Genomic DNA, 21080 nt, shown 5'->3' on the forward strand with positions numbered 1-21080 from the left:
CAACAACCCAGCTTTGTTGTGTATGTAACCATAGGGATTTGTGATGTCACCTAGAACCTTCACAGCAGCGACAGCTTTATGAGGAGCATCAGCACTGCTCTGCCTGAGCAGAACCATCACCGCCATAGGTTGTCAAATAACCCGGATTTAACCCACACAGGTAAGTCCAATGGGGTGCAGGCATGTCCTCTATGCTTACAGCTTCCCGTGGGTGTTGGTTTGATACCGTTTGGGGACAGCCAAGGAGGCATCTGCAGGCAACAAAGGTAGGTGTGTGCTTGTGTGTGTGTTTCCTATGCAGATCCTAAGCCCAGTGTCACATGCAAGTAGGAGGAGTAAGAAGGGTTCCTGGCAAATCCGGGTTATGGATTGCATTTAAAAAGGCCCCGTGGGAGTGCAATGGGCCCCTGTCTTGCTGCTTAGCAATAATGGTATGGGTTTAGGTTCTGCTGTGTGTACTGGTGGTTGACTGCCCCCCAGCCCAGAGTGTGCATGGAAAATTGTCTGGCAGCCTCCCTGACAGCAAGCAGTGATAGTGCCCATGAAGGGGACCTTGTTGGGCCCGCCCCTTTCACGGTTATCGCTTCTCGGCCTTTTGGCTAAGATCAAGTGTAGTATCTGTTCTTATCAGTTTAATATCTGATACGTCCCCTATCTGGGGACCATATATTAAATGGATTTTTGAGAACGGGGGCCGATTTCGAAGCTTGCTTCCGTCGCCCTATGCATTGACCCGATATGGCAGTATCTTCGGGTACAGTGCACCACCCCCTTACAGGGTTAAAAAGAAAGATTCCTACTTTCATTGCTACCTGCTTGCTGGCTAGCCAGCTAGCCAGCCCTGTGGGCCTTGCTGCTGCTGCTGCAGCCAAAAAACAAAAGGTGGTGCTGCTGCTGCTTCTGCTGCTTCTGCTTCTGCTTGTGTCTGGCCGCTGTTGGAGCGTCCAGGCACAGGACTTCTGCTGCTGCTGACTAAATGGCCTCCTTAATTGGATCATTTGAGTAGCCAGCACACCTGTGCAGGTAGGGCATGACATGATAGGCAGCTGCCTTGATAGCGGGTGGGTGCTGAATGTTCCTAATTGACAAAATAAGATTAATGCTTATGAAGAAATATAAAATCTCATCCCTTCCCCAATATCGCGCCACACCCCTACCCCTTAATTCCCTGGTTGAACTTGATGGACATATGTCTTTTTTCGACCGTACTAACTATGTAACTATGTAACATAACATGGGGGGGGTCTCCTGGCTGTTCACACAGGTGTGTCATTGCTGTACATTGACCATGCATTGCTTCTGTGGTATTGCAAAGGCAAAGACAAATGCTTCCAGCCATCCATTGCACTAATGGATTGGTCATCAGCTGGCTGTCTATGTCCCGCATCAATATAGACCAAAGTACAGAGGGTTAGGCTATGCTATTGTGCACCTACCTGATGCATCAGAAGGTGCGAGGCCCTTGCTAAATTCTGTGCACAGACTTTGAGATCTATACTTTAGACTGTATCTAAACCTGCTCCAACATGGACTGACATTCTGGCCTACTTTCAGCCGATGCGACTTGTCTGTCGCTGAACAGTCGCTTTTTATGTATTCAGCACCTATGTATAATGTTGTAAAAATGCTCTAGAAGCTAAAGTCGCAGAAATGTCACACATATTTGGCCTGCAACTTTCTGTGCGACAAATTCAGACAGGAAAAATCAGTATAAATCCTTAGAAAATTATCCCCCAGTGTCTCCATCTGCTGGCGGTATTGAATAAGCATTGCTGCACTGATGGGGTATGCATTAGACGAAAAAAAAGAAGAAAAAGAAGAATAATACGCCCAGAAAAGAGGCGAAAAGGAGAAAAACGTAAAAAAACGTGAAAAAAAAGTAAGAGGAAGAGAAGGGAAAAAAAGGTGGAAATGGGTTTAAAAGTGATTTCGGCGGAGAATATATATATATATATATATATATATATATATATATATATATATACGCGCACACACACACATATATATAAACGTATTCTCCGTTGAGATATTGCAGCCGCTGCTGTGTCCAGGCCCAGGAGCCTTAGCACTGTGCTGTGATGTCACTCAATACCACTGACATCACTAGGTGTAAACAACATCTCTCCTTTGCTGTGTATGTGACTATGGAGCTGTTTGGTGATGTCGTCTATTATGGCCTTCATAGAAGCAACAGGAGATTGTTGCATCCATCTAGAACCCTCAGAACTACAGTGCTATGATGTCACTCACTTCCACAGGCCTTGCAGAGTGTAAACAACAACAACCCAGCTTTGTTGTGTATGTAACCATAGGGATTTGTGATGTCACCTAGAACCTTCACAGCAGCGACAGCTTTATGAGGAGCATCAGCACTGCTCTGCCTGAGCAGAACCATCACCGCCATAGGTTGTCAAATAACCCGGATTTAACCCACACAGGTAAGTCCAATGGGGTGCAGGCATGTCCTCTATGCTTACAGCTTCCCGTGGGTGTTGGTTTGATACCGTTTGGGGACAGCCAAGGAGGCATCTGCAGGCAACAAAGGTAGGTGTGTGCTTGTGTGTGTGTTTCCTATGCAGATCCTAAGCCCAGTGTCACATGCAAGTAGGAGGAGTAAGAAGGGTTCCTGGCAAATCCGGGTTATGGATTGCATTTAAAAAGGCCCCGTGGGAGTGCAATGGGCCCCTGTCTTGCTGCTTAGCAATAATGGTATGGGTTTAGGTTCTGCTGTGTGTACTGGTGGTTGACTGCCCCCCAGCCCAGAGTGTGCATGGAAAATTGTCTGGCAGCCTCCCTGACAGCAAGCAGTGATAGTGCCCATGAAGGGGACCTTGTTGGGCCCGCCCCTTTCACGGTTATCGCTTCTCGGCCTTTTGGCTAAGATCAAGTGTAGTATCTGTTCTTATCAGTTTAATATCTGATACGTCCCCTATCTGGGGACCATATATTAAATGGATTTTTGAGAACGGGGGCCGATTTCGAAGCTTGCTTCCGTCGCCCTATGCATTGACCCGATATGGCAGTATCTTCGGGTACAGTGCACCACCCCCTTACAGGGTTAAAAAGAAAGATTCCTACTTTCATTGCTACCTGCTTGCTGGCTAGCCAGCTAGCCAGCCCTGTGGGCCTTGCTGCTGCTGCTGCAGCCAAAAAACAAAAGGTGGTGCTGCTGCTGCTTCTGCTGCTTCTGCTTGTGTCTGGCCGCTGTTGGAGCGTCCAGGCACAGGACTTCTGCTGCTGCTGACTAAATGGCCTCCTTAATTGGATCATTTGAGTAGCCAGCACACCTGTGCAGGTAGGGCATGACATGATAGGCAGCTGCCTTGATAGCGGGTGGGTGCTGAATGTTCCTAATTGACAAAATAAGATTAATGCTTATGAAGAAATATAAAATCTCATCCCTTCCCCAATATCGCGCCACACCCCTACCCCTTAATTCCCTGGTTGAACTTGATGGACATATGTCTTTTTTCGACCGTACTAACTATGTAACTATGTAACATAACATGGGGGGGGTCTCCTGGCTGTTCACACAGGTGTGTCATTGCACCATGCATTGCTTCTGTGGTATTGCAAAGGCAAAGACAAATGCTTCCAGCCATCCATTGCACTAATGGATTGGTCATCAGCTGGCTGTCTATGTCCCGCATCAATATAGACCAAAGTACAGAGGGTTAGGCTATGCTATTGTGCACCTACCTGATGCATCAGAAGGTGCGAGGCCCTTGCTAAATTCTGTGCACAGACTTTGAGATCTATACTTTAGACTGTATCTAAACCTGCTCCAACATGGACTGACATTCTGGCCTACTTTCAGCCGATGCGACTTGTCTGTCGCTGAACAGTCGCTTTTTATGTATTCAGCACCTATGTATAATGTTGTAAAAATGCTCTAGAAGCTAAAGTCGCAGAAATGTCACACATATTTGGCCTGCAACTTTCTGTGCGACAAATTCAGACAGGAAAAATCAGTATAAATCCTTAGAAAATTATCCCCCAGTGTCTCCATCTGCTGGCGGTATTGAATAAGCATTGCTGCACTGATGGGGTATGCATTAGACGAAAAAAAAGAAGAAAAAGAAGAATAATACGCCCAGAAAAGAGGCGAAAAGGAGAAAAACGTAAAAAAACGTGAAAAAAAAGTAAGAGGAAGAGAAGGGAAAAAAAGGTGGAAATGGGTTTAAAAGTGATTTCGGCGGAGAATATATATATATATATATATATATATATATATATATATATATATATACGCGCACACACACACATATATATAAACGTATTCTCCGTTGAGATATTGCAGCCGCTGCTGTGTCCAGGCCCAGGAGCCTTAGCACTGTGCTGTGATGTCACTCAATACCACTGACATCACTAGGTGTAAACAACATCTCTCCTTTGCTGTGTATGTGACTATGGAGCTGTTTGGTGATGTCGTCTATTATGGCCTTCATAGAAGCAACAGGAGATTGTTGCATCCATCTAGAACCCTCAGAACTACAGTGCTATGATGTCACTCACTTCCACAGGCCTTGCAGAGTGTAAACAACAACAACCCAGCTTTGTTGTGTATGTAACCATAGGGATTTGTGATGTCACCTAGAACCTTCACAGCAGCGACAGCTTTATGAGGAGCATCAGCACTGCTCTGCCTGAGCAGAACCATCACCGCCATAGGTTGTCAAATAACCCGGATTTAACCCACACAGGTAAGTCCAATGGGGTGCAGGCATGTCCTCTATGCTTACAGCTTCCCGTGGGTGTTGGTTTGATACCGTTTGGGGACAGCCAAGGAGGCATCTGCAGGCAACAAAGGTAGGTGTGTGCTTGTGTGTGTGTTTCCTATGCAGATCCTAAGCCCAGTGTCACATGCAAGTAGGAGGAGTAAGAAGGGTTCCTGGCAAATCCGGGTTATGGATTGCATTTAAAAAGGCCCCGTGGGAGTGCAATGGGCCCCTGTCTTGCTGCTTAGCAATAATGGTATGGGTTTAGGTTCTGCTGTGTGTACTGGTGGTTGACTGCCCCCCAGCCCAGAGTGTGCATGGAAAATTGTCTGGCAGCCTCCCTGACAGCAAGCAGTGATAGTGCCCATGAAGGGGACCTTGTTGGGCCCGCCCCTTTCACGGTTATCGCTTCTCGGCCTTTTGGCTAAGATCAAGTGTAGTATCTGTTCTTATCAGTTTAATATCTGATACGTCCCCTATCTGGGGACCATATATTAAATGGATTTTTGAGAACGGGGGCCGATTTCGAAGCTTGCTTCCGTCGCCCTATGCATTGACCCGATATGGCAGTATCTTCGGGTACAGTGCACCACCCCCTTACAGGGTTAAAAAGAAAGATTCCTACTTTCATTGCTACCTGCTTGCTGGCTAGCCAGCTAGCCAGCCCTGTGGGCCTTGCTGCTGCTGCTGCAGCCAAAAAACAAAAGGTGGTGCTGCTGCTGCTTCTGCTGCTTCTGCTTCTGCTTGTGTCTGGCCGCTGTTGGAGCGTCCAGGCACAGGACTTCTGCTGCTGCTGACTAAATGGCCTCCTTAATTGGATCATTTGAGTAGCCAGCACACCTGTGCAGGTAGGGCATGACATGATAGGCAGCTGCCTTGATAGCGGGTGGGTGCTGAATGTTCCTAATTGACAAAATAAGATTAATGCTTATGAAGAAATATAAAATCTCATCCCTTCCCCAATATCGCGCCACACCCCTACCCCTTAATTCCCTGGTTGAACTTGATGGACATATGTCTTTTTTCGACCGTACTAACTATGTAACTATGTAACATAACATGGGGGGGGTCTCCTGGCTGTTCACACAGGTGTGTCATTGCTGTACATTGACCATGCATTGCTTCTGTGGTATTGCAAAGGCAAAGACAAATGCTTCCAGCCATCCATTGCACTAATGGATTGGTCATCAGCTGGCTGTCTATGTCCCGCATCAATATAGACCAAAGTACAGAGGGTTAGGCTATGCTATTGTGCACCTACCTGATGCATCAGAAGGTGCGAGGCCCTTGCTAAATTCTGTGCACAGACTTTGAGATCTATACTTTAGACTGTATCTAAACCTGCTCCAACATGGACTGACATTCTGGCCTACTTTCAGCCGATGCGACTTGTCTGTCGCTGAACAGTCGCTTTTTATGTATTCAGCACCTATGTATAATGTTGTAAAAATGCTCTAGAAGCTAAAGTCGCAGAAATGTCACACATATTTGGCCTGCAACTTTCTGTGCGACAAATTCAGACAGGAAAAATCAGTATAAATCCTTAGAAAATTATCCCCCAGTGTCTCCATCTGCTGGCGGTATTGAATAAGCATTGCTGCACTGATGGGGTATGCATTAGACGAAAAAAAAGAAGAAAAAGAAGAATAATACGCCCAGAAAAGAGGCGAAAAGGAGAAAAACGTAAAAAAACGTGAAAAAAAAGTAAGAGGAAGAGAAGGGAAAAAAAGGTGGAAATGGGTTTAAAAGTGATTTCGGCGGAGAATATATATATATATATATATATATATATATATATATATATATATACGCGCACACACACACATATATATAAACGTATTCTCCGTTGAGATATTGCAGCCGCTGCTGTGTCCAGGCCCAGGAGCCTTAGCACTGTGCTGTGATGTCACTCAATACCACTGACATCACTAGGTGTAAACAACATCTCTCCTTTGCTGTGTATGTGACTATGGAGCTGTTTGGTGATGTCGTCTATTATGGCCTTCATAGAAGCAACAGGAGATTGTTGCATCCATCTAGAACCCTCAGAACTACAGTGCTATGATGTCACTCACTTCCACAGGCCTTGCAGAGTGTAAACAACAACAACCCAGCTTTGTTGTGTATGTAACCATAGGGATTTGTGATGTCACCTAGAACCTTCACAGCAGCGACAGCTTTATGAGGAGCATCAGCACTGCTCTGCCTGAGCAGAACCATCACCGCCATAGGTTGTCAAATAACCCGGATTTAACCCACACAGGTAAGTCCAATGGGGTGCAGGCATGTCCTCTATGCTTACAGCTTCCCGTGGGTGTTGGTTTGATACCGTTTGGGGACAGCCAAGGAGGCATCTGCAGGCAACAAAGGTAGGTGTGTGCTTGTGTGTGTGTTTCCTATGCAGATCCTAAGCCCAGTGTCACATGCAAGTAGGAGGAGTAAGAAGGGTTCCTGGCAAATCCGGGTTATGGATTGCATTTAAAAAGGCCCCGTGGGAGTGCAATGGGCCCCTGTCTTGCTGCTTAGCAATAATGGTATGGGTTTAGGTTCTGCTGTGTGTACTGGTGGTTGACTGCCCCCCAGCCCAGAGTGTGCATGGAAAATTGTCTGGCAGCCTCCCTGACAGCAAGCAGTGATAGTGCCCATGAAGGGGACCTTGTTGGGCCCGCCCCTTTCACGGTTATCGCGTCTCGGCCTTTTGGCTAAGATCAAGTGTAGTATCTGTTCTTATCAGTTTAATATCTGATACGTCCCCTATCTGGGGACCATATATTAAATGGATTTTTGAGAACGGGGGCCGATTTCGAAGCTTGCTTCCGTCGCCCTATGCATTGACCCGATATGGCAGTATCTTCGGGTACAGTGCACCACCCCCTTACAGGGTTAAAAAGAAAGATTCCTACTTTCATTGCTACCTGCTTGCTGGCTAGCCAGCTAGCCAGCCCTGTGGGCCTTGCTGCTGCTGCTGCAGCCAAAAAACAAAAGGTGGTGCTGCTGCTGCTTCTGCTGCTTCTGCTTCTGCTTGTGTCTGGCCGCTGTTGGAGCGTCCAGGCACAGCACTTCTGCTGCTGCTGACTAAATGGCCTCCTTAATTGGATCATTTGAGTAGCCAGCACACCTGTGCAGGTAGGGCATGACATGATAGGCAGCTGCCTTGATAGCGGGTGGGTGCTGAATGTTCCTAATTGACAAAATAAGATTAATGCTTATGAAGAAATATAAAATCTCATCCCTTCCCCAATATCGCGCCACACCCCTACCCCTTAATTCCCTGGTTGAACTTGATGGACATATGTCTTTTTTCGACCGTACTAACTATGTAACTATGTAACATAACATGGGGGGGGTCTCCTGGCTGTTCACACAGGTGTGTCATTGCTGTACATTGACCATGCATTGCTTCTGTGGTATTGCAAAGGCAAAGACAAATGCTTCCAGCCATCCATTGCACTAATGGATTGGTCATCAGCTGGCTGTCTATGTCCCGCATCAATATAGACCAAAGTACAGAGGGTTAGGCTATGCTATTGTGCACCTACCTGATGCATCAGAAGGTGCGAGGCCCTTGCTAAATTCTGTGCACAGACTTTGAGATCTATACTTTAGACTGTATCTAAACCTGCTCCAACATGGACTGACATTCTGGCCTACTTTCAGCCGATGCGACTTGTCTGTCGCTGAACAGTCGCTTTTTATGTATTCAGCACCTATGTATAATGTTGTAAAAATGCTCTAGAAGCTAAAGTCGCAGAAATGTCACACATATTTGGCCTGCAACTTTCTGTGCGACAAATTCAGACAGGAAAAATCAGTATAAATCCTTAGAAAATTATCCCCCAGTGTCTCCATCTGCTGGCGGTATTGAATAAGCATTGCTGCACTGATGGGGTATGCATTAGACGAAAAAAAAGAAGAAAAAGAAGAATAATACGCCCAGAAAAGAGGCGAAAAGGAGAAAAACGTAAAAAAACGTGAAAAAAAAGTAAGAGGAAGAGAAGGGAAAAAAAGGTGGAAATGGGTTTAAAAGTGATTTCGGCGGAGAAATATATATATATATATATATATATATATATATATATATATATATACGCGCACACACACACATATATATAAACGTATTCTCCGTTGAGATATTGCAGCCGCTGCTGTGTCCAGGCCCAGGAGCCTTAGCACTGTGCTGTGATGTCACTCAATACCACTGACATCACTAGGTGTAAACAACATCTCTCCTTTGCTGTGTATGTGACTATGGAGCTGTTTGGTGATGTCGTCTATTATGGCCTTCATAGAAGCAACAGGAGATTGTTGCATCCATCTAGAACCCTCAGAACTACAGTGCTATGATGTCACTCACTTCCACAGGCCTTGCAGAGTGTAAACAACAACAACCCAGCTTTGTTGTGTATGTAACCATAGGGATTTGTGATGTCACCTAGAACCTTCACAGCAGCGACAGCTTTATGAGGAGCATCAGCACTGCTCTGCCTGAGCAGAACCATCACCGCCATAGGTTGTCAAATAACCCGGATTTAACCCACACAGGTAAGTCCAATGGGGTGCAGGCATGTCCTCTATGCTTACAGCTTCCCGTGGGTGTTGGTTTGATACCGTTTGGGGACAGCCAAGGAGGCATCTGCAGGCAACAAAGGTAGGTGTGTGCTTGTGTGTGTGTTTCCTATGCAGATCCTAAGCCCAGTGTCACATGCAAGTAGGAGGAGTAAGAAGGGTTCCTGGCAAATCCGGGTTATGGATTGCATTTAAAAAGGCCCCGTGGGAGTGCAATGGGCCCCTGTCTTGCTGCTTAGCAATAATGGTATGGGTTTAGGTTCTGCTGTGTGTACTGGTGGTTGACTGCCCCCCAGCCCAGAGTGTGCATGGAAAATTGTCTGGCAGCCTCCCTGACAGCAAGCAGTGATAGTGCCCATGAAGGGGACCTTGTTGGGCCCGCCCCTTTCACGGTTATCGCTTCTCGGCCTTTTGGCTAAGATCAAGTGTAGTATCTGTTCTTATCAGTTTAATATCTGATACGTCCCCTATCTGGGGACCATATATTAAATGGATTTTTGAGAACGGGGGCCGATTTCGAAGCTTGCTTCCGTCGCCCTATGCATTGACCCGATATGGCAGTATCTTCGGGTACAGTGCACCACCCCCTTACAGGGTTAAAAAGAAAGATTCCTACTTTCATTGCTACCTGCTTGCTGGCTAGCCAGCTAGCCAGCCCTGTGGGCCTTGCTGCTGCTGCTGCAGCCAAAAAACAAAAGGTGGTGCTGCTGCTGCTTCTGCTGCTTCTGCTTCTGCTTGTGTCTGGCCGCTGTTGGAGCGTCCAGGCACAGGACTTCTGCTGCTGCTGACTAAATGGCCTCCTTAATTGGATCATTTGAGTAGCCAGCACACCTGTGCAGGTAGGGCATGACATGATAGGCAGCTGCCTTGATAGCGGGTGGGTGCTGAATGTTCCTAATTGACAAAATAAGATTAATGCTTATGAAGAAATATAAAATCTCATCCCTTCCCCAATATCGCGCCACACCCCTACCCCTTAATTCCCTGGTTGAACTTGATGGACATATGTCTTTTTTCGACCGTACTAACTATGTAACTATGTAACATAACATGGGGGGGGTCTCCTGGCTGTTCACACAGGTGTGTCATTGCTGTACATTGACCATGCATTGCTTCTGTGGTATTGCAAAGGCAAAGACAAATGCTTCCAGCCATCCATTGCACTAATGGATTGGTCATCAGCTGGCTGTCTATGTCCCGCATCAATATAGACCAAAGTACAGAGGGTTAGGCTATGCTATTGTGCACCTACCTGATGCATCAGAAGGTGCGAGGCCCTTGCTAAATTCTGTGCACAGACTTTGAGATCTATACTTTAGACTGTATCTAAACCTGCTCCAACATGGACTGACATTCTGGCCTACTTTCAGCCGATGCGACTTGTCTGTCGCTGAACAGTCGCTTTTTATGTATTCAGCACCTATGTATAATGTTGTAAAAATGCTCTAGAAGCTAAAGTCGCAGAAATGTCACACATATTTGGCCTGCAACTTTCTGTGCGACAAATTCAGACAGGAAAAATCAGTATAAATCCTTAGAAAATTATCCCCCAGTGTCTCCATCTGCTGGCGGTATTGAATAAGCATTGCTGCACTGATGGGGTATGCATTAGACGAAAAAAAAGAAGAAAAAGAAGAATAATACGCCCAGAAAAGAGGCGAAAAGGAGAAAAACGTAAAAAAACGTGAAAAAAAAGTAAGAGGAAGAGAAGGGAAAAAAAGGTGGAAATGGGTTTAAAAGTGATTTCGGCGGAGAAATATATATATATATATATATATATATATATACGCGCACACACACACATATATATAAACGTATTCTCCGTTGAGATATTGCAGCCGCTGCTGTGTCCAGGCCCAGGAGCCTTAGCACTGTGCTGTGATGTCACTCAATACCACTGACATCACTAGGTGTAAACAACATCTCTCCTTTGCTGTGTATGTGACTATGGAGCTGTTTGGTGATGTCGTCTATTATGGCCTTCATAGAAGCAACAGGAGATTGTTGCATCCATCTAGAACCCTCAGAACTACAGTGCTATGATGTCACTCACTTCCACAGGCCTTGCAGAGTGTAAACAACAACAACCCAGCTTTGTTGTGTATGTAACCATAGGGATTTGTGATGTCACCTAGAACCTTCACAGCAGCGACAGCTTTATGAGGAGCATCAGCACTGCTCTGCCTGAGCAGAACCATCACCGCCATAGGTTGTCAAATAACCCGGATTTAACCCACACAGGTAAGTCCAATGGGGTGCAGGCATGTCCTCTATGCTTACAGCTTCCCGTGGGTGTTGGTTTGATACCGTTTGGGGACAGCCAAGGAGGCATCTGCAGGCAACAAAGGTAGGTGTGTGCTTGTGTGTGTTTCCTATGCAGATCCTAAGCCCAGTGTCACATGCAAGTAGGAGGAGTAAGAAGGGTTCCTGGCAAATCCGGGTTATGGATTGCATTTAAAAAGGCCCCGTGGGAGTGCAATGGGCCCCTGTCTTGCTGCTTAGCAATAATGGTATGGGTTTAGGTTCTGCTGTGTGTACTGGTGGTTGACTGCCCCCCAGCCCAGAGTGTGCATGGAAAATTGTCTGGCAGCCTCCCTGACAGCAAGCAGTGATAGTGCCCATGAAGGGGACCTTGTTGGGCCCGCCCCTTTCACGGTTATCGCGTCTCGGCCTTTTGGCTAAGATCAAGTGTAGTATCTGTTCTTATCAGTTTAATATCTGATACGTCCCCTATCTGGGGACCATATATTAAATGGATTTTTGAGAACGGGGGCCGATTTCGAAGCTTGCTTCCGTCGCCCTATGCATTGACCCGATATGGCAGTATCTTCGGGTACAGTGCACCACCCCCTTACAGGGTTAAAAAGAAAGATTCCTACTTTCATTGCTACCTGCTTGCTGGCTAGCCAGCTAGCCAGCCCTGTGGGCCTTGCTGCTGCTGCTGCAGCCAAAAAACAAAAGGTGGTGCTGCTGCTGCTTCTGCTGCTTCTGCTTCTGCTTGTGTCTGGCCGCTGTTGGAGCGTCCAGGCACAGCACTTCTGCTGCTGCTGACTAAATGGCCTCCTTAATTGGATCATTTGAGTAGCCAGCACACCTGTGCAGGTAGGGCATGACATGATAGGCAGCTGCCTTGATAGCGGGTGGGTGCTGAATGTTCCTAATTGACAAAATAAGATTAATGCTTATGAAGAAATATAAAATCTCATCCCTTCCCCAATATCGCGCCACACCCCTACCCCTTAATTCCCTGGTTGAACTTGATGGACATATGTCTTTTTTCGACCGTACTAACTATGTAACTATGTAACATAACATGGGGGGGGTCTCCTGGCTGTTCACACAGGTGTGTCATTGCTGTACATTGACCATGCATTGCTTCTGTGGTATTGCAAAGGCAAAGACAAATGCTTCCAGCCATCCATTGCACTAATGGATTGGTCATCAGCTGGCTGTCTATGTCCCGCATCAATATAGACCAAAGTACAGAGGGTTAGGCTATGCTATTGTGCACCTACCTGATGCATCAGAAGGTGCGAGGCCCTTGCTAAATTCTGTGCACAGACTTTGAGATCTATACTTTAGACTGTATCTAAACCTGCTCCAACATGGACTGACATTCTGGCCTACTTTCAGCCGATGCGACTTGTCTGTCGCTGAACAGTCGCTTTTTATGTATTCAGCACCTATGTATAATGTTGTAAAAATGCTCTAGAAGCTAAAGTCGCAGAAATGTCACACATATTTGGCCTGCAACTTTCTGTGCGACAAATTCAGACAGGAAAAATCAGTATAAATCCTTAGAAAATTATCCCCCAGTGTCTCCATCTGCTGGCGGTATTGAATAAGCATTGCTGCACTGATGGGGTATGCATTAGACGAAAAAAAAGAAGAAAAAGAAGAATAATACGCCCAGAAAAGAGGCGAAAAGGAGAAAAACGTAAAAAAACGTGAAAAAAAAGTAAGAGGAAGAGAAGGGAAAAAAAGGTGGAAATGGGTTTAAAAGTGATTTCGGCGGAGAAATATATATATATATATATATATATATATATATATATATATACGCGCACACACACACATATATATAAACGTATTCTCCGTTGAGATATTGCAGCCGCTGCTGTGTCCAGGCCCAGGAGCCTTAGCACTGTGCTGTGATGTCACTCAATACCACTGACATCACTAGGTGTAAACAACATCTCTCCTTTGCTGTGTATGTGACTATGGAGCTGTTTGGTGATGTCGTCTATTATGGCCTTCATAGAAGCAACAGGAGATTGTTGCATCCATCTAGAACCCTCAGAACTACAGTGCTATGATGTCACTCACTTCCACAGGCCTTGCAGAGTGTAAACAACAACAACCCAGCTTTGTTGTGTATGTAACCATAGGGATTTGTGATGTCACCTAGAACCTTCACAGCAGCGACAGCTTTATGAGGAGCATCAGCACTGCTCTGCCTGAGCAGAACCATCACCGCCATAGGTTGTCAAATAACCCGGATTTAACCCACACAGGTAAGTCCAATGGGGTGCAGGCATGTCCTCTATGCTTACAGCTTCCCGTGGGTGTTGGTTTGATACCGTTTGGGGACAGCCAAGGAGGCATCTGCAGGCAACAAAGGTAGGTGTGTGCTTGTGTGTGTGTTTCCTATGCAGATCCTAAGCCCAGTGTCACATGCAAGTAGGAGGAGTAAGAAGGGTTCCTGGCAAATCCGGGTTATGGATTGCATTTAAAAAGGCCCCGTGGGAGTGCAATGGGCCCCTGTCTTGCTGCTTAGCAATAATGGTATGGGTTTAGGTTCTGCTGTGTGTACTGGTGGTTGACTGCCCCCCAGCCCAGAGTGTGCATGGAAAATTGTCTGGCAGCCTCCCTGACAGCAAGCAGTGATAGTGCCCATGAAGGGGACCTTGTTGGGCCCGCCCCTTTCACGGTTATCGCTTCTCGGCCTTTTGGCTAAGATCAAGTGTAGTATCTGTTCTTATCAGTTTAATATCTGATACGTCCCCTATCTGGGGACCATATATTAAATGGATTTTTGAGAACGGGGGCCAATTTCGAAGCTTGCTTCCGTCGCCCTATGCATTGACCCGATATGGCAGTATCTTCGGGTACAGTGCACCACCCCCTTACAGGGTTAAAAAGAAAGATTCCTACTTTCATTGCTACCTGCTTGCTGGCTAGCCAGCTAGCCAGCCCTGTGGGCCTTGCTGCTGCTGCTGCAGCCAAAAAACAAAAGGTGGTGCTGCTGCTGCTTCTGCTGCTTCTGCTTCTGCTTGTGTCTGGCCGCTGTTGGAGCGTCCAGGCACAGGACTTCTGCTGCTGCTGACTAAATGGCCTCCTTAATTGGATCATTTGAGTAGCCAGCACACCTGTGCAGGTAGGGCATGACATGATAGGCAGCTGCCTTGATAGCGGGTGGGTGCTGAATGTTCCTAATTGACAAAATAAGATTAATGCTTATGAAGAAATATAAAATCTCATCCCTTCCCCAATATCGCGCCACACCCCTACCCCTTAATTCCCTGGTTGAACTTGATGGACATATGTCTTTTTTCGACCGTACTAACTATGTAACTATGTAACATAACATGGGGGGGGTCTCCTGGCTGTTCACACAGGTGTGTCATTGCTGTACATTGACCATGCATTGCTTCTGTGGTATTGCAAAGGCAAAGACAAATGCTTCCAGCCATCCATTGCACTAATGGATTGGTCATCAGCTGGCTGTCTATGTCCCGCATCAATATAGACCAAAGTACAGAGGGTTAGGCTATGCTATTGTGCACCTACCTGATGCATCAGAAGGTGCGAGGCCCTTGCTAAATTCTGTGCACAGACTTTGAGATCTATACTTTAGACTGTATCTAAACCTGCTCCAACATGGACTGACATTCTGGCCTACTTTCAGCCGATGCGACTTGTCTGTCGCTGAACAGTCGCTTTTTATGTATTCAGCACCTATGTATAATGTTGTAAAAATGCTCTAGAAGCTAAAGTCGCAGAAATGTCACACATATTTGGCCTGCAACTTTCTGTGCGACAAATTCAGACAGGAAAAATCAGTATAAATCCTTAGAAAATTATCCCCCAGTGTCTCCATCTGCTGGCGGTATTGAATAAGCATTGCTGCACTGATGGGGTATGCATTAGACGAAAAAAAAGAAGAAAAAGAAGAATAATACGCCCAGAAAAGAGGCGAAAAGGAGAAAAACGTAAAAAAACGTGAAAAAAAAGTAAGAGGAAGAGAAGGGAAAAAAAGGTGGAAATGGGTTTAAAAGTGATTTCGGCGGAGAAATATATATATATATATATATATATATATATATATATATATATACGCGCACACACACACATATATATAAACGTATTCTCCGTTGAGATATTGCAGCCGCTGCTGTGTCCAGGCCCAGGAGCCTTAGCACTGTGCTGTGATGTCACTCAATACCACTGACATCACTAGGTGTAAACAACATCTCTCCTTTGCTGTGTATGTGACTATGGAGCTGTTTGGTGATGTCGTCTATTATGGCCTTCATAGAAGCAACAGGAGATTGTTGCATCCATCTAGAACCCTCAGAACTACAGTGCTATGATGTCACTCACTTCCACAGGCCTTGCAGAGTGTAAACAACAACAACCCAGCTTTGTTGTGTATGTAACCATAGGGATTTGTGATGTCACCTAGAACCTTCACAGCAGCGACAGCTTTATGAGGAGCATCAGCACTGCTCTGCCTGAGCAGAACCATCACCGCCATAGGTTGTCAAATAACCCGGATTTAACCCACACAGGTAAGTCCAATGGGGTGCAGGCATGTCCTCTATGCTTACAGCTTCCCGTGGGTGTTGGTTTGATACCGTTTGGGGACAGCCAAGGAGGCATCTGCAGGCAACAAAGGTAGGTGTGTGCTTGTGTGTGTGTTTCCTATGCAGATCCTAAGCCCAGTGTCACATGCAAGTAGGAGGAGTAAGAAGGGTTCCTGGCAAATCCGGGTTATGGATTGCATTTAAAAAGGCCCCGTGGGAGTGCAATGGGCCCCTGTCTTGCTGCTTAGCAATAATGGTATGGGTTTAGGTTCTGCTGTGTGTACTGGTGGTTGACTGCCCCCCAGCCCAGAGTGTGCATGGAAAATTGTCTGGCAGCCTCCCTGACAGCAAGCAGTGATAGTGCCCATGAAGGGGACCTTGTTGGGCCCGCCCCTTTCACGGTTATCGCTTCTCGGCCTTTTGGCTAAGATCAAGTGTAGTATCTGTTCTTATCAGTTTAATATCTGATACGTCCCCTATCTGGGGACCATATATTAAATGGATTTTTGAGAACGGGGGCCGATTTCGAAGCTTGCTTCCGTCGCCCTATGCATTGACCCGATATGGCAGTATCTTCGGGTACAGTGCACCACCCCCTTACAGGGTTAAAAAGAAAGATTCCTACTTTCATTGCTACCTGCTTGCTGGCTAGCCAGCTAGCCAGCCCTGTGGGCCTTGCTGCTGCTGCTGCAGCCAAAAAACAAAAGGTGGTGCTGCTGCTGCTTCTGCTGCTTCTGCTTCTGCTTGTGTCTGGCCGCTGTTGGAGCGTCCAGGCACAGGACTTCTGCTGCTGCTGACTAAATGGCCTCCTTAATTGGATCATTTGAGTAGCCAGCACACCTGTGCAGGTAGGGCATGACATGATAGGCAGCTGCCTTGATAGCGGGTGGGTGCTGAATGTTCCTAATTGACAAAATAAGATTAATGCTTATGAAGAAATATAAAATCTCATCCCTTCCCCAATATCGCGCCACACCCCTACCCCTTAATTCCCTGGTTGAACTTGATGGACATATGTCTTTTTTCGACCGTACTAACTATGTAACTATGTAACATAACATGGGGGGGGTCTCCTGGCTGTTCACACAGGTGTGTCATTGCTGTACATTGACCATGCATTGCTTCTGTGGTATTGCAAAGGCAAAGACAAATGCTTCCAGCCATCCATTGCACTAATGGATTGGTCATCAGCTGGCTGTCTATGTCCCGCATCAATATAGACCAAAGTACAGAGGGTTAGGCTATGCTATTGTGCACCTACCTGATGCATCAGAAGGTGCGAGGCCCTTGCTAAATTCTGTGCACAGACTTTGAGATCTATACTTTAGACTGTATCTAAACCTGCTCCAACATGGACTGACATTCTGGCCTACTTTCAGCCGATGCGACTTGTCTGTCGCTGAACAGTCGCTTTTTATGTATTCAGCACCTATGTATAATGTTGTAAAAATGCTCTAGAAGCTAAAGTCGCAGAAATGTCACACATATTTGGCCTGCAACTTTCTGTGCGACAAATTCAGACAGGAAAAATCAGTATAAATCCTTAGAAAATTATCCCCCAGTGTCTCCATCTGCTGGCGGTATTGAATAAGCATTGCTGCACTGATGGGGTATGCATTAGACGAAAAAAAAGAAGAAAAAGAAGAATAATACGCCCAGAAAAGAGGCGAAAAGGAGAAAAACGTAAAAAAACGTGAAAAAAAAGTAAGAGGAAGAGAAGGGAAAAAAAGGTGGAAATGGGTTTAAAAGTGATTTCGGCGGAGAAATATATATATATATATATATATATATATATATATATATATATACGCGCACACACACACATATATATAAACGTATTCTCCGTTGAGATATTGCAGCCGCTGCTGTGTCCAGGCCCAGGAGCCTTAGCACTGTGCTGTGATGTCACTCAATACCACTGACATCACTAGGTGTAAACAACATCTCTCCTTTGCTGTGTATGTGACTATGGAGCTGTTTGGTGATGTCGTCTATTATGGCCTTCATAGAAGCAACAGGAGATTGTTGCATCCATCTAGAACCCTCAGAACTACAGTGCTATGATGTCACTCACTTCCACAGGCCTTGCAGAGTGTAAACAACAACAACCCAGCTTTGTTGTGTATGTAACCATAGGGATTTGTGATGTCACCTAGAACCTTCACAGCAGCGACAGCTTTATGAGGAGCATCAGCACTGCTCTGCCTGAGCAGAACCATCACCGCCATAGGTTGTCAAATAACCCGGATTTAACCCACACAGGTAAGTCCAATGGGGTGCAGGCATGTCCTCTATGCTTACAGCTTCCCGTGGGTGTTGGTTTGATACCGTTTGGGGACAGCCAAGGAGGCATCTGCAGGCAACAAAGGTAGGTGTGTGCTTGTGTGTGTGTTTCCTATGCAGATCCTAAGCCCAGTGTCACATGCAAGTAGGAGGAGTAAGAAGGGTTCCTGGCAAATCCGGGTTATGGATTGCATTTAAAAAGGCCCCGTGGGAGTGCAATGGGCCCCTGTCTTGCTGCTTAGCAATAATGGTATGGGTTTAGGTTCTGCTGTGTGTACTGGTGGTTGACTGCCCCCCAGCCCAGAGTGTGCATGGAAAATTGTCTGGCAGCCTCCCTGACAGCAAGCAGTGATAGTGCCCATGAAGGGGACCTTGTTGGGCCCGCCCCTTTCACGGTTATCGCTTCTCGGCCTTTTGGCTAAGATCAAGTGTAGTATCTGTTCTTATCAGTTTTCATGCTGGTGGGGATGGGTGCTGCATGGAGGATGCAGGTGTACCAGGGCTTTCCGGGGCTGGTTCTGAGGAATCAGCTCGACGGCTGCCCCGATGTGACCTGTTCCCTCCGGGTCTCGCCATGAGGCTGAGAGGGTCTAGAGCCGAGGTACTTTTGTGCCTCGGGGAGTGGTGACCCCCGAGGTGCCGAAACTCACTGGGAGAATAGACTCACTGAGTTGAAGCACGGGCACCATAATCTCTTCACCTTGTGGCACTCACCTCTTGATTCCCGGCCTTCTGGCTAGGATCAGAGAAATTTTTATAGATCCGGCCGGATGTCCGGGCAGTATATCTGCACACATTCACTTATTTATTTCTTTTTTTGTCTCACTGTGTCACTTTTTGCGTGTTGTGTGTTCACAGGATTGGTCAGGATGCGGTAGCCCTCCTGGCGGTCTAGGGGAGGTGTGTGTGGCCATTAGGTTCCGCACCTCCCTGCAAACACCCCGGGTACTCCTGGTTTGGCAGGGTACCTACCGTAATCGGCTCTGCGGGCAGATACCTTGGCTAACGCCAAGGGGGATGCCGGGAGCATTTGTGGTCCCCTAGTAGCTTCGGCGAAAAGGGACATCGAACCTGGAACCTCGCAGGTACCCTTTGGTCCGGAGGCGAAGGGTAAGGTTTGTTGGGGGGCCTCTCTCCTATCGGAGAAGGGCTTGCGATAGACCGCATCCTTTGTGCACGTTTTTTTTAGTGTAACACGTTTGCACTTTTTCTTGCACTTTGGGTGAATCGAAAGCACGTTCCTCGGCTTTAGATAAAAAAAAAAAAAAAAAAATCTGTTCTTATCAGTTTAATATCTGATACGTCCCCTATCTGGGGACCATATATTAAATGGATTTTTGAGAACGGGGGCCGATTTCGAAGCTTGCTTCCGTCGCCCTATGCATTGACCCGATATGGCAGTATCTTCGGGTACAGTGCACCACCCCCTTACAGGGTTAAAAAGAAAGATTCCTACTTTCATTGCTACCTGCTTGCTGGCTAGCCAGCTAGCCAGCCCTGTGGGCCTTGCTGCTGCTGCTGCTGCAGCCAAAAAACAAAAGGTGGTGCTGCTGCTGCTTCTGCTGCTTCTGCTTCTGCTTGTGTCTGGCCGCTGTTGGAGCGTCCAGGCACAGGACTTCTGCTGCTGCTGACTAAATGGCCTCCTTAATTGGATCATTTGAGTAGCCAGCACACCTGTGCAGGTAGGGCATGACATGATAGGCAGCTGCCTTGATAGCGGGTGGGTGCTGAATGTTCCTAATTGACAAAATAAGATTAATGCTTATGAAGAAATATAAAATCTCATCCCTTCCCCAATATCGCGCCACACCCCTACCCCTTAATTCCCTGGTTGAACTTGATGGACATATGTCTTTTTTCGACCGTACTAACTATGTAACTATGTAACATAACATGGGGGGGGTCTCCTGGCTGTTCACACAGGTGTGTCATTGCTGTACATTGACCATGCATTGCTTCTGTGGTATTGCAAAGGCAAAGACAAATGCTTCCAGCCATCCATTGCACTAATGGATTGGTCATCAGCTGGCTGTCTATGTCCCGCATCAATATAGACCAAAGTACAGAGGGTTAGGCTATGCTATTGTGCACCTACCTGATGCATCAGAAGGTGCGAGGCCCTTGCTAAATTCTGTGCACAGACTTTGAGATCTATACTTTAGACTGTATCTAAACCTGCTCCAACATGGACTGACATTCTGGCCTACTTTCAGCCGATGCGACTTGTCTGTCGCTGAACAGTCGCTTTTTATGTATTCAGCACCTATGTATAATGTTGTAAAAATGCTCTAGAAGCTAAAGTCGCAGAAATGTCACACATATTTGGCCTGCAACTTTCTGTGCGACAAATTCAGACAGGAAAAATCAGTATAAATCCTTAGAAAATTATCCCCCAGTGTCTCCATCTGCTGGCGGTATTGAATAAGCATTGCTGCACTGATGGGGTATGCATTAGACGAAAAAAAAGAAGAAAAAGAAGAATAATACGCCCAGAAAAGAGGCGAAAAGGAGAAAAACGTAAAAAAACGTGAAAAAAAAGTAAGAGGAAGAGAAGGGAAAAAAAGGTGGAAATGGGTTTAAAAGTGATTTCGGCGGAGAAATATATATATATATATATATATATATATATATATATATATATATATATACGCGCACACACACACATATATATAAACGTATTCTCCGTTGAGATATTGCAGCCGCTGCT

At 46.2% G+C, this 21080-nt stretch overlaps 9 non-coding genes and 1 pseudogene across 9 annotated transcripts; all 10 read left to right on the forward strand.

Annotated features, from left to right (window-relative positions):
* The first annotated feature begins 579 nt into the window (after positions 1-579).
* On the forward strand, positions 580-770 carry LOC130336383 (U2 spliceosomal RNA). Its single transcript, XR_008877820.1, has one exon. It is a non-coding gene; the product is annotated as a U2 spliceosomal RNA (small nuclear RNA).
* A 2087-nt stretch (positions 771-2857) lies between these two features.
* LOC130336385 (U2 spliceosomal RNA) lies at positions 2858-3048 on the forward strand. The gene has a single exon (XR_008877821.1). It is a non-coding gene; the product is annotated as a U2 spliceosomal RNA (small nuclear RNA).
* A 2074-nt stretch (positions 3049-5122) lies between these two features.
* LOC130336386 (U2 spliceosomal RNA) lies at positions 5123-5313 on the forward strand. The gene has a single exon (XR_008877822.1). It is a non-coding gene; the product is annotated as a U2 spliceosomal RNA (small nuclear RNA).
* Positions 5314-7400: 2087 nt separating this feature from the next.
* Positions 7401-7591, forward strand: LOC130336334 (U2 spliceosomal RNA). Its single transcript, XR_008877779.1, has one exon. It is a non-coding gene; the product is annotated as a U2 spliceosomal RNA (small nuclear RNA).
* Positions 7592-9679: 2088 nt separating this feature from the next.
* On the forward strand, positions 9680-9870 carry LOC130336388 (U2 spliceosomal RNA). Its single transcript, XR_008877824.1, has one exon. It is a non-coding gene; the product is annotated as a U2 spliceosomal RNA (small nuclear RNA).
* Positions 9871-11942: 2072 nt separating this feature from the next.
* On the forward strand, positions 11943-12133 carry LOC130336335 (U2 spliceosomal RNA). Its single transcript, XR_008877780.1, has one exon. It is a non-coding gene; the product is annotated as a U2 spliceosomal RNA (small nuclear RNA).
* Positions 12134-14217: 2084 nt separating this feature from the next.
* On the forward strand, positions 14218-14408 carry LOC130336276 (U2 spliceosomal RNA). Its single transcript, XR_008877726.1, has one exon. It is a non-coding gene; the product is annotated as a U2 spliceosomal RNA (small nuclear RNA).
* A 2086-nt stretch (positions 14409-16494) lies between these two features.
* On the forward strand, positions 16495-16685 carry LOC130336389 (U2 spliceosomal RNA). The gene has a single exon (XR_008877825.1). It is a non-coding gene; the product is annotated as a U2 spliceosomal RNA (small nuclear RNA).
* A 2086-nt stretch (positions 16686-18771) lies between these two features.
* Positions 18772-18931, forward strand: LOC130336344 (U2 spliceosomal RNA; annotated as a pseudogene).
* A 683-nt stretch (positions 18932-19614) lies between these two features.
* Positions 19615-19799, forward strand: LOC130336338 (U2 spliceosomal RNA). The gene has a single exon (XR_008877783.1). It is a non-coding gene; the product is annotated as a U2 spliceosomal RNA (small nuclear RNA).
* Positions 19800-21080: the final 1281 nt, after the last annotated feature.

Source organism: Hyla sarda, unplaced genomic scaffold (genome assembly GCF_029499605.1).
Source record: "Hyla sarda isolate aHylSar1 unplaced genomic scaffold, aHylSar1.hap1 scaffold_478, whole genome shotgun sequence".
In the NCBI taxonomy this organism is placed as follows: domain Eukaryota; kingdom Metazoa; phylum Chordata; class Amphibia; order Anura; family Hylidae; genus Hyla; species Hyla sarda.